The sequence below is a fragment of the Chiloscyllium plagiosum genome, chromosome 36, assembly GCF_004010195.1.
Source record: "Chiloscyllium plagiosum isolate BGI_BamShark_2017 chromosome 36, ASM401019v2, whole genome shotgun sequence".
NCBI lineage: Eukaryota > Metazoa > Chordata > Chondrichthyes > Orectolobiformes > Hemiscylliidae > Chiloscyllium > Chiloscyllium plagiosum.
In genome coordinates, this window is record NC_057745.1 from 14,973,450 (window position 1) to 14,985,966 (window position 12,517).

At 40.2% G+C, this 12,517-nt stretch overlaps 1 long non-coding RNA gene across 3 annotated transcripts; it reads right to left on the reverse strand.

Annotated features, from left to right (window-relative positions):
- Positions 1–229: 229 nt before the first annotated feature.
- Positions 230–11,547, reverse strand: LOC122540984. 3 transcript variants are annotated; one of them, XR_006309479.1, is made up of 3 exons: positions 8,700–9,136; positions 1,399–1,570; positions 230–1,252 (listed from the first exon to the last, which is right to left on the reverse strand). It is a non-coding gene; the product is annotated as an uncharacterized LOC122540984 (long non-coding RNA). The 3 variants fall into 3 exon arrangements; XR_006309480.1 differs by lacking the exon at positions 8,700–9,136 and adding an exon at positions 5,063–5,688; XR_006309478.1 differs by lacking the exon at positions 8,700–9,136 and adding an exon at positions 11,466–11,547 and having other exon boundaries at positions 568–1,252.
- Positions 11,548–12,517: the final 970 nt, after the last annotated feature.

Here is a 12,517-nt window from a genome sequence, read left to right on the forward strand (position 1 = left end):
CCATCTGGCTACAAAAATATAATAGTTACTCAGTGCTCATCAAGCAGGCACTGAGGTTCTCTATTATTTCCACACACTCCGACAAAGGCAAATATCTGGGATTGATTTTGAAAGTGAAAACCTTTATGTCTGTCAATCCATCCAATTGCATGTTAGGGGATCTGTGAGAACAAACTCGTGTGGTCCACTAGTGAGTTTTGATGCTGTGTTGATGGGGAAGCATTTCAGTGACTAAATTGTTGGGTCAAGATCCTTAACATATAGGGAGGTGGATAGTGCTATGTAAACTTTCATTGTGGCACTTCAACATAGTGCATTTATTCAACAGCATTCTCCACTTTATTCCTTTTGAATTTCCTCCCCACTTCATTCTCAAAGACATTAACTTTGATATATTGGAAACATCAGCAGGACGATTGACTGTGGACATCACAAGTAAATCCATCCCTGTCCTTGACCCACATCCACACACGATACTTCCAATGAGTTTTCTGGACAGCAACATGAAGCGGGTACCATAGCTGCTCTTTCTGATCTTCTCCTCTGTATCCACTAATCAGGCCAATTTTAAAGCCCAGGTTGGAATAAGTCAACAGTGGAACCCAGTGTAATCTTTTAATTGTATGATTGAGTCAGTGAGCAACAGAAGTACTTCACAATCTGAGCACAGTACTCCCTGGATTTTAGAGCTGTCATATCGCAGGGTGTGGAGTAAAATAAAGCACAGTATAAAACTGCATCCAATGTATTCTCTCTCAAATCCTTACAATCTTTAATTATTAACTTGTATTTGGCTAGAAGGTTCTTCAATATACAATAACCTTTACATTAGTTCAATGGTTCATTTACGCACTGGCTTTAGAGTCACTTTCTTTGATAGGGGCTGATATTGTGAGCTTGATACAATTGCTCTGTAACTGCCAAAGTGACGCTCCCAGCAACTGGGGAATTTGTAATCACAGGCAACAGCCTTTATGTGGCCTTTTGGTTCAACAGTGCAAAGTGCCGGTCTGCCTGGAGCTTTCACAGTAACGTAACTTTCAAAGTCACATTAGGTTTGAAAGGCAGCTCTCCAGTGACCTCAAAAAACAATTCTCTTTCAGTTCGCTTGATGAAAGATAAGTTGTGCATTCTTAGATATGGTCACTTCATCAAAGAGATTTTGGTGTCAAAGAAGGAAAGACAGTGTGTTGATTAGTACCACCTTCCTCACTGTTCATATCCAGACCGGCGCTAAGCTGATGTATACATCCTGTAAATTTGAAGTAACAGGGAAGAAAATTACATTTCATGCTAGATTTTCTGTGTCAAGTTTAACTTCCATAATTCCATAACACCTCACAGGGTCACAAGAAACCTGAATAACTCAGACCTTGTCTGTGTTGCTGTGTTGCTTACCTTCAGCGAATGCTTTTCATAATTTTAAACAAAAGAATGGTGCTGTTTTGTTTGAAGAGAGGAAAAGGAAAGTCTTCTTGTTCTCTCTTCCTCATTATCTTTCCATTCTTCTCCGAAGGTATGTCTCTCTCTCTCTCTCTTCTAGTCACTCACTCAGATGTCGATAATTCAACTGCGAACGTTAACAATAAAGGCAGACACAGTAAAAAGCACAAACAACATCATAACTAGCCTTACTCATGCCTCAATTCCAATGCTGACTGCTTCCAGCAATGCCCATTGGATAACAATTAGGAATGGGATTCTTAGCTTATTAAGACTGTCTCTTTCCCAGTCTGTATAATGTAATCATTCATTATGGATGCACTCATTGTGCAAAACCACATGTGCGCCCCCTCCCCCCAACATTTTTACATTCTACTGTAGGTGTATCCTGGAAATGAAGTATCTGATATTGGAAAATCACAATACAGCGTATAAAACTGTCTCTCTACTGTAACAGCATCCCCAGGGCTTCCTGTGCTGCTCCTAAATCACACTGGTCCCACAAGGCAGGTATGCCTATAGCAAAGGCCTGGGTATCTGTCCCTAACATTTAGACATGAATAGAGAGACAGTTAAGCTGAGATCACATGGTGCTGTCAGAATTTCTAAATGCAGAATTTTTATCAAGTGATGCTCTTTACATTTATAATATACCTTAAGCAACTTAAACTCTCGAAACAATAACTCTTCAGCCTTCAGAGAACAATTGGCTAGGTCACATGCAGGCAATTGGCTAGGTCACATGCAGATGCTGGAAATCAGAGTCTAGATTAGAGTGGAGCTGGAAAAGCACAACAGGTCAGGCAGCATCCGAGGACTAGGAAAATCGATGTTTCGAGCAAAAGCCCTTCATCAGGACTGATGAAGGGCTTTTGCCCGAAACGTCGATTTTCCTACCCCTTAGATGCTGCCTGACCTGCTGTGCTTTTCCAGCACCACTCTAATCTAGGTCACATGCAACCTCCTGAACTTTCACCTTCAAACTATTCATTCATCATGTTAAACAGTGAGAGGAAATGCCAGGCCTATTTAATGAGTCGATAGTGTTGAGGGAGAGCTCTAAGAGGGTCATTTCATTGTTCTACCATCAACTGTCATTGGTATTGAGTGTAACAACTAATATTTTCAGTTTATATTGCTTCTAAAGAGAGATCTTGTCCCCTTTTCTACAATTCTGCTCATGTTTGCTCCTGAGACCTCTATAGAGATTTTACAAAACAATTACTTATTTAATGATGAGCAAAATCGGTTAAATTTTACACAATGTGCTAAAACATACATCATTGGAGATTAGTCTTTCTACTTCTTCCCATGGCTGTGAATGTTAATCAATGCAAAATGAATACTGTATGAAAGCTTTATTTATGCTGTTTGTGCTGACATAGCACTTGCATTCTGGAAGAGACATTAAGACACCTGGTAGAAAATACAATGAATACAAATGCATAAGTTAGCCACAAACACTTATACTGTAATTGGAACATGTACATACCTTAATCCATCTCACCTAAATGGGGAATCATATGGCTTACACAGACATATCATAGCTCAAACATCAGTAACAGGAAAGATGTTGAGTTCACATGTAGATATTTCACTAAATTAATTTCTTCTTGGATTCTGAAGCAATGATCATCTCGTATGCAAGCACAAAACATATTTTCAGGATCAAGGAGAGGTCACTAGACTCTCATTGATATATTTACAGAAAATAAATGGGAAGGAATAGTGGATGTGTTTTAAGGTCTAATTCAAAGAATGTTTGGATGAGATGTCTGCAGTCCCAAGATAGCAGACATGGAAACGGATTCAGTCCCACCCCTTGCCTTTTGTACAATGAAATTCTTTAAATCCACCCTTCTGCCCTGACGAACTCCATTGAAATGCTTATTTATGTTGACACAATGTCTCAGCAAAAATGTAAGTCTACACATAACTTCAAGAATGTTCAATAGATGCAATTCACCTTCGGATAACTGGATAACATTTGTTTTTGAAGATCGAGAAACCAAGTTATATACAAAATGATTGAAGCCACATGATTTATTGTTTAAAACAATAGTATTTTACTCCATACAAATCAAAGAAATTGAATATTAATAACTACCTTATCTCAAATAGTAGTTATATTGAAGATATTAAAAGTACAATGAGCATAGTTACCTATAGAGTCACAGAGATGTACAGCACAGAAACAGACCCTTCGCTCCAACTTGTCCATGCTGCCCAGATATTCTAACCTAATCTAGTCCCATTTGTCAACACTCGGCCCATATCCCTCCAAGCCCTTCCTATTCATATACCCACCCAGGTGCCTTTTAAATACTGTAATTGTATCAGCCTCCACCACTTCCTCTGGCAGCTCGTTCCATACACACACCACCCTCTGCATGAAAATGTTGCCTCTTAGGTCCCTTTTATATCTTTCCCCTCTCACTGTGAACCTATGCCCTCTAGTTCTGGACTCCACCACCCCAGGGAAAAGAGCTTGTCCCTTTAACCTATCCATGCCACACATGATTTGATAAACCTCTAAACCGCTAAACCACCCTCAATCCCATGACTCCATATTTTGTGCAATAGCCTACCATGCGGAACATTATCAATCACCTGACTAAAATCCAAAGCTGTGTTGACTATCCCTAATCAACTTATTCCTCTCTAAATGATTATAAATCCTATCTCCTATAATCCTTTCCAACACTTTACCCACAACTGAAGTAAGGCTCACATGTCTATAATTTCCAGGGGTGTCTCTACTCCCCTTCTTGAACAAGGAAACAACATATGCTATCATAGAGTCTTCTCCATGCTGATCAGATATCCCGACCCAATTTAGTTCCAGCTGCCAGCACCCAGCCCAAATCCCTCCAAACCATTCCTATTCATGTACCCATCCAAATGCCTCTTAAATGTTGCAGTTGTACCAGCCTCCACCACTTCTTCTGGCAGCTCATTACTTACACCTACCATTCTCTGTGTGAAAACTTTGCCCCTTAGGTCTCTTTTATATCTTTCCCCTCTCACCCTAAACCTATGCCCTCCAGTTCTGGACTCCCCGACCCCAGGGAAAAGACTGTCTATTTATCCTATCCATACTGCCCATGATTTTATAAACCTCTATAAGGTCACCCCTCAGCCTCCGATGCTCCAGGGAAAACAGCCCCAGCCTGTTCAGCCTCTCCCCGTAGCTCAAATCGTCCAACCCTGGCAACATCCTTGTAAACCTTTTCTGAACCCTTTCAAGTTTCAGAACATCCTTCCGATAGGAAGGAGACCAGAATTGCACACAATATTCCAACAGTGGCCTAACCAATGTCCTGTACAGCTGCAACAAGACCTCCCAACTCCACTCCAAACAAAACTTCTTAACATCTGTGCTATTTGACTCTCACTCCAAAAAGCTCAAGTTAAATACTTATCATAAGTTGGAACATTAATCACTTGGTCTGAGTACTATTGCTAAGATTCATGTAAGGACTGCAATTTTTCAAAGCAAAAATTGCCCCTTTACAGCAAAGTTGCCCCTTCAAATTTCTTTCAATTGTTTCCTGGTTGTGGGGTCCAACCCGTGGAGTCACTAACAGTCAGAACTTTACAGATTCTAAATTTTCTTTACCTCTGAAATCTTGCATCTGGGAATTCTCTCTCTCTCTCTCTCTTCGCAGCATGTCTATCACCAGAGGTCCAGCTCTCTGTTAGTGGAGTCCTTCTGTTATCAAGAGTTTTTAAACCCTATTAGCTAATGCACAGAATTTCATCTGAATTGTGCTTGAAAGAAATTTGCTATATAACTATCTCATTCTACATTAAACTGTTTGAAAAAAGAACCAAACCTAGGAAATGACTACCCCTGCTCCCACCCTGTAATTAACCTTTTGTTGACCCTTTACTATTGTTCATCTCCCAGACAGCATGGCCACATTTTCAATTACTGTAAGCAAGCTGCTTTCTACTAAATATAATCTTTTTAAGAAACGTAGTGCATAAAGGGGCTACAACCCAAGATAACATGTAATTTATTCCCCCAAGTCATAATAATAAAGTGGCATAATGGCTTTGAGAACCAATTGGTTGGGGTGATTGGGTTTCAGACAGAGGGCTTGACGGAGTGTGTAGTGATGGTAGCAGGGTCAGCCAGGTGGACCTCAAAGTATATGAGTTCCCTATTGGGATTGTTAATCTGGTCCAATCAGGGAACCCTGGCTGACAGATATAAACAGGAATGTCAGAGGTTCTGTTCACTCTGAGAGCTGGCTCTATGCTTGCTGGGTCAGTGTCATGTATTATGCACATGTAAATAAAGGGTGAGTTGTTGATGGGATACCAGCCTCTCTGGAGTTATTTCAGAAATCCCTTTGAAGTCATTCTGGGTTTGATGAGTTAAAATTGGTCATATTGCCCTCTTTATTCGTAATCAACTCACAATCATGTGATCTGGCAAACAAAAAAGCTTTCATTCTAAAACCCAAAATCACTCAGGTCTCGCCATGTTAGCAGCTCGGGTTCACAAACGTGTATCATGACTGACATTCCTGTGAGTGTGCTTAGGCAAAAAAGACAACATAAAATTTAATTCCTACTTGAATGTATTCTGCTACAAAAGATGCTATAAGGAAGGGTGTCCCTTTTGGGGTTGAAGGGCATTTATTAGGGAGAGCAAAGTGATAGCTGAGCAGCTGGAAATCGCAGAAAAAGTGAAATAATATCTGGAGAGCAGGCTAGAGAAAGGTTTATTGGTTTCCAAGTAATTTCTGGAACCGATGCGCTCATGTTTTTTTTCATTCTACAATGTCACCTTGTCTTTGATTGTTCTGACATTTTTAGAAACCAACATATGCATTTGGTGAGAGTTGAATCTAAATTTTTCCACAAAATTATGTAAGATTATGCCCGTGGAACAAGGTGTATTTAATAAAGGTACAAGTCAGCAATTGCAATAATCTATCCCTTTCTGCACCTCCCTTCCATCATTGGGATTTTTGGCTTGGCTTCATGTAGCTGACTTGCATCTTCCTTTGTCACTTTGAAAGAATCTATGGCTGTAGCCTCTCACAGTTCAGTCCATCAGGGATATGACACTTTATAATGTATTTTGACTGGCAACTGTTCACATACTTCCCAAACGCACAGGTATGTGAGTTGCAACCACGTTAATATGTTTGCCCCCTTTTCCATGAAATCTGGACGGGAACAAACACCATGCAGTCAGCCAACATGAGGTAACAGCTTGCTGCTTATTCATAGCCTCATGTTCAGTGGCTAATTGGCTGGGCCCATATCTGAATGAGAGACTTCTCTTTCCCTTCAAAATGACATTGACTCTTCACAGGGAAACACAGTGCAAGGTGCCTTCGGTGCAATCATATTAGACAGTCAAGGAGGCCTGTGTTATCTATACTTCTGCTCCAGGAACCAGCAAATACAGGAACATCACCATTGGGATGGTCATAGCTCCTTCTTAAGAGACAGTGGGGTCTGCAGATGCTGGAGATCAGAGTTGAGAATGTGTTGCTGGAAAAGCACAGTAGACCAGGCAGCATGCGAGGAGCAGGAAAATCTACGTTTCGGGCCGGAGCCAGATTCCTGAAGAAAGGCACCGGCCCGAAACATTGACTTTCCTGCTCCTCGGATGCTGTCTGATCTGCTGTGCTTTTCCAGCAACACACTCTCAACATAGCGCCTTCTGGTGGGCATGAGTCAACATGCTGTTCTTTCATCTCTCAAAGTTGGGTTTGAGGTCAGTGTGGATTCTCAAACTGAAAATGAGACTCCCAGCTAATTGCAACAGTAAAATCTTGCATTTATGTAGCACCATGAATGTAGTAGAACAGCACAAGATCCCATATGAAATTAATCTGGAGAACCTCAAGCCTGTTCCCAATGACTGTGGATTCACAGTCCCAAACTGTCGACAGAAACTGGCATTCGGCATTCAAGTTAATATTCTTCTTTGAAAGGCTCAGCAAGTTATCATTATGTTTGGCAAGTCGAAGAAAACCAGATTGGGGAAGTTTGAACTCCTGTTCCGAGGCAAAACAGAATGTATACTTAGGGGAGAGATTAAAAAAGGTATGAAAGCTTAAGCCTTTTCTATCCTTATCTAATATCACTGTAGCGTGGCACGGTGGCTCAGTGGTTAGCACTGCTGTCTCACAGCACCAGGGACCCAGGTTTGATTCCAGCCTGGGGCGACTGTCTGTGTGGAGTTTGCACATTCTTCCTGTGTCTGTGTAGGTTTCCTCCGGATGCACTGGTTTCCTCCCACATGCTAAATTGTCCATAGTGTTAGGTGCATTAATCAAGAGTAAATGTAGGGGAATCAGACTAGGTGGGTTGCTCTTCAGAAGGTCGGTGTGAACTTGTTGGGCCAAAGGGCCTGTTTCCATATTGTGGGAATCTAATAGCACTAGTTACCAGAAAGTTAAGTGCACTCTTCCTATATTGACATCCCTTACCTTGATGAATGTATAAAGTAAATAAACAACGGCCTTTTGCTCACTCAGCAATAAGGGAAGATGGATATAATCAAAACTAATAAAATTCATAATGCTTTGTTCAAACAGCTTTCTCAAGTGAAGAATTCTATCTAAACGCTGAGGTGTAGTTCTCCTTCAGACATTGAAAACTTTTTTTTTAAATGCTCTTTTTGATCAAATATTTCAATCAATCAGTGAAGAATTAATTGGAGCAAGCAAATAAATAGCAAGACTTAATGCATCTAAAGCAGTTGGGCAATGAAATTCCATCAATGTGCTCTAGCCTGACCTATATTTTCATAATCTGCTTTTTCAGTTTCATCAAATGTTGAAATCAAGAGATTGAAAAGATTATTTTTCTCAATGGTAAATGCAAATGGAAAGTTGGGGGGAAAAAAGGATGTGGGGGCAATCCAGACTTCTCAATCTGCTGAAAGTCTCTAATTTTCTCTATCAAATTCACTTCAGGCTTGAGTTTGGAGTGCTGTTTTGTCTTGGCAAAAAAATTAATCAGAATCAGTGGAAGAGTTAAGACCATAAGAAATAGGACAAGGAGTAGACTGTTTGGCCTTTTGAGCCTGTCTGCCATTCAATAGGAGCATGACTGATCCGACATTCCTCTCATCCACTTTCCTGCCCATTCCCCATAATCCTTGATAAGAAGGACTGAACCATTTCAATAGGAAATCATTGCCATTGTTAAGAAATATTCTGTTACTAAAGATCTATGGATTGCACTGCAAAAGACAGTATAGAACACTGACCTTAGAAACTCACCTACATTTAGTTAATAACAAAATATGGGATGGAGAGAAGTCTAAAATAGAGGCTGTGCAGACAGAGATACCACATACACGTAGAGAGGCAGTGGCACAGTGGTAGTCTCTCGATAGATCCATTAATACTTTTGGGATGTATGTTCATAATAGCAGCTGTGGAAGTTGTGGAAGATTTCAGTACATTGAAGTAAAATCATCAGAACGTAAGATTCCTGGAACTCCAAATATTGTTTCTGTGGAAAATTTCAAAGATAATTCTTAACATACTAGGTTCAATTAATAAAATCTGGAATTGTAACACTTGGCTCTGGGAAATACCATGAAATTATTACTGATTGCAGCCAAAACTCACTGGCTGGCTAATATCCTGTAGGAAAGGAAATCTGTTGTTACCTGAATAAAAGCAAAAAAACTGTGGATGTTGGAAATCAGAAATAAAACAGAGAATGCTGGTGAAACTCAACAGCTTTTCAGAAGTAGAGCCATACTGGATTTGAAACATTCACTCTGTTTCTTAATCCACATTACTGCCAGATCTTCTGAGTTTCTCCAGCATTTTCTGTTTTTATTTCAGTTGTTACTTGGTCTAGCCTATAATCATTCCAGATCTACTTTAATATGGCTGACTCTTAATTACCCTCAATTCAAGGATAATTAGGATTGGGAACAAATGTTGACCTTGCCAGCAAGATCTGAACCCCAACAAAGAATGAAAGGACAACTTTGTTTTTTTTTTAACATTTGAAGTTGTGGAAGATTTCAGTACATTGAAGTAAAATCATCAGAACGTAAGATTCCTGGAACTCCAAATATTGTTTCTGTGGAAAATTTCAAAGATAATTCTTAACATACTAGGATCTCATAGGCTGTGGAACTCGGCTATAAAATTGATAAGGACACAAGAAGGCTTTCTTGACCTTTGGAAAGTCAGTAACAATGTTTGGCTAGGATTACTATCGTTGTAGGGTTTACAGCCAACATGTTTGATTCTCTTCCTAAGGCAAAATGACTACCTAGTACTTATGGGCGCTTTGCCCAGGTTGATAGAAATCATATGCATACATTGAGGAGGTGCCCAGTCACAGCCAAATTCTAGGAATGTGTCTTTGAGGAACTGGAGAGTATATTGAAATACATGCTACCACAAATTGTCAGAGTGGCAATTACTGGAATAATGCCACGAAACAGCAAGTCTATAAAAATAAGTGCTTTAACTGTCTTTAGTTCTCATTTAAAATATATATAAACACTGGAAAATAGAGAAACTGTCTTACACTTACAAAAAATGAGGAAAATATATAGATAAAGGGTTGCATGGATGTGAACAAGAAGCAATTAGAAATTTGGCCTTATAGTTATCAATTGTCCATAAAGCAGCCCAATGAAAAATAAGGAACAGAGCAACCATCATTCCTTCTACAATTTGCTGGCAATTCTTAGAAAAACATGTAGCTCTTTCCAGTGAGTTTTTTTTTAGTATCTTTATTCTGGGAGAAATTGATGTTTGTAGGGCCTTTTTTTAAAATTCATGACATCATGGTGGCATCCATTTCAGTGATATGGAAGTGAAGAGACTGACATCCACTGGTATAAATTGTGGAGTTTCCTGTGAGGCATATCCGCTGTCAAGGAATGATTGGATATAACTGGTCTTTATTGAGATCAGTCAGGAACTGTCTCTTTTCCCTTAATAGTTTGGTTTCCTTGCCACCCTCCCCTCCACTCCCAACAAACACCCAACTTCTATTGTTTTTGCAAAAGAAACGGAACAGAAATGAACAAGGAAATTGAAAATGAAGTTAATGTAAGCTTTATAAAGTATTTATTCACAGAGTTACTAAAACTGCCCTCTATAGTGATGCACATGAAGCAAGGATGAATCTCACAACGAGGTTGTAATGCCCTAACTTATTTGTTAAGGGCTTAGTGTGAACAGACTGGCAGGAGAAAACGAGGCCAGATCTTCAGTTTGGGCCAAGACATTAGAAACAGATTAAATCCAGTTCCCAATCCTGCATGGTGTTTGGAGCAGAACTGATGTTGATTTTGTTTGGATTGGCTGATTGGTGGCCAGATGATGTACTTTACGCTTGAAGGGCTGAGTAGGTGTCACGGTGGTGATGAATGTATTAGGAGTCACTCTCTACTATTGCAGTGTAGGATGAGAGACAGTACTTCTTTGTCATTTGAAGTAATAAGTGGCCACTGCCGCTGGACCACCAATGCTGAAAAGGTACCTCTATTTTTTATTAATCATTCACAGGATGAGGGCATCTCTGGCTGGACCAGCTTTTATTGCCCATCCTGTGGGTCTGCAGTCACCGGGTAAGGATGGCAGTAACCTTTTCTAAAGGACATTAGCAAAACAAATCATCAACAGATTCATGGTCATCATTGGATTCTTAATTCCAGATTTTTAAAAAATTCAAATTCAAATTCCACCATCTACCATGGTGGGATTCAGACCCAGGTCCCTCAAACATTACCTGGGTCTCTGGACTAACAGTCCAGCAATAATACCACTAGGCCAGTGCCTCTCCATGTCCTTTTAAGGGCAGCAGTTGCAGTCAGGTTGGTGGGGGCTAATACCTTCTTGGAGCGTTGCCCCACCCACCCCCCAGGTCTGCTGCCAGGAGCCCACTTCCTGGCCCGGTGGGGCCGGAGTAGGGGGTGGGGAGCTAGTGTGTGATGGGTGGTGACTGCTATTCAACTGAAAAGTTCCATTTGGCCTCTGATCATTGACTCTTATTAGCCCTTCAATTACCTTTACAAGCTGCCTATTGCTTATGGCAAGTAGGTATTCTGCCCCCAGTCCAGTCTTCAGGAAAATTGCTTCAAAGCAGGATGATGCCGGCTGGTGGTGCAAAGTTAGTGCCATTCTGCCCGAGTTCCAATCTCAACAATCTCCAAACATCTTGTCCATATCTGAATTGAAATACAAACACTCAGCTCATTTGGAAAAACAATACTTTCACTTGAATATCATTCAAACCCAACTTTGTCTGTGCATTGGTTAGATTGTGTCCTCTGTTTGCCTACTCTCATAAACAGAGTGTTCTTGTTGATATTTATTCAAATCCCTCTCACTGGCAAATTCACTTCGATTGATTCAACTTTATTTATTCCAGTAAGTTCATGCAACTGCACATGACCGTCTTGTAAACTTTTACTATACTGTCAGCAATAGTTCTAATTCAGATCATATTGAGGACAAAATGCACCAATTATGTGCTTCATCTCCTAAGAGGAATGAGAAGAATGGAATAATTCAATGTCTTGCTGTCCTAGGCACATAATGTAAGTTCTCTGGCTTCCTCTGCAACTTGGAACAATGCTGTACATTCACAGGCATTTATATGCAACATCATGAGTCACATATACAGATACACCTGTACAAGACTCAATGAGTTTTTGAACTTTTGATGAATATAAAGTGTCACAGACAGTAAGCTAAATATTTTACATGATGTCAAACCTACCAGTAAAACCAGTAGTAACAGTGGCCCTAAGGAACACAATGACATGTTGATGCCACAACATGCGCTGGTTTGGGGAGGAATGGTGTTACAGTGGAGTGAATGCAAACAAAATCTGCCCCTGGAGTGTATTGGGGAAAGTGGCAGAAGAAACCATTTGGACTTGCTGGATTTGTAGTGGGATTTTATTGCCTTGTTTATGGTATTACGAGCAGGATATAGTTATACTGTCACCTTTGCAATAAAACCTCACAATGTTAAAATATATTATAAGCCAGGAGTCAAATTAACACTATAAATCCTGTCTGCATTGTAGAGGTGTGAATTTGTGCTTGAGCTC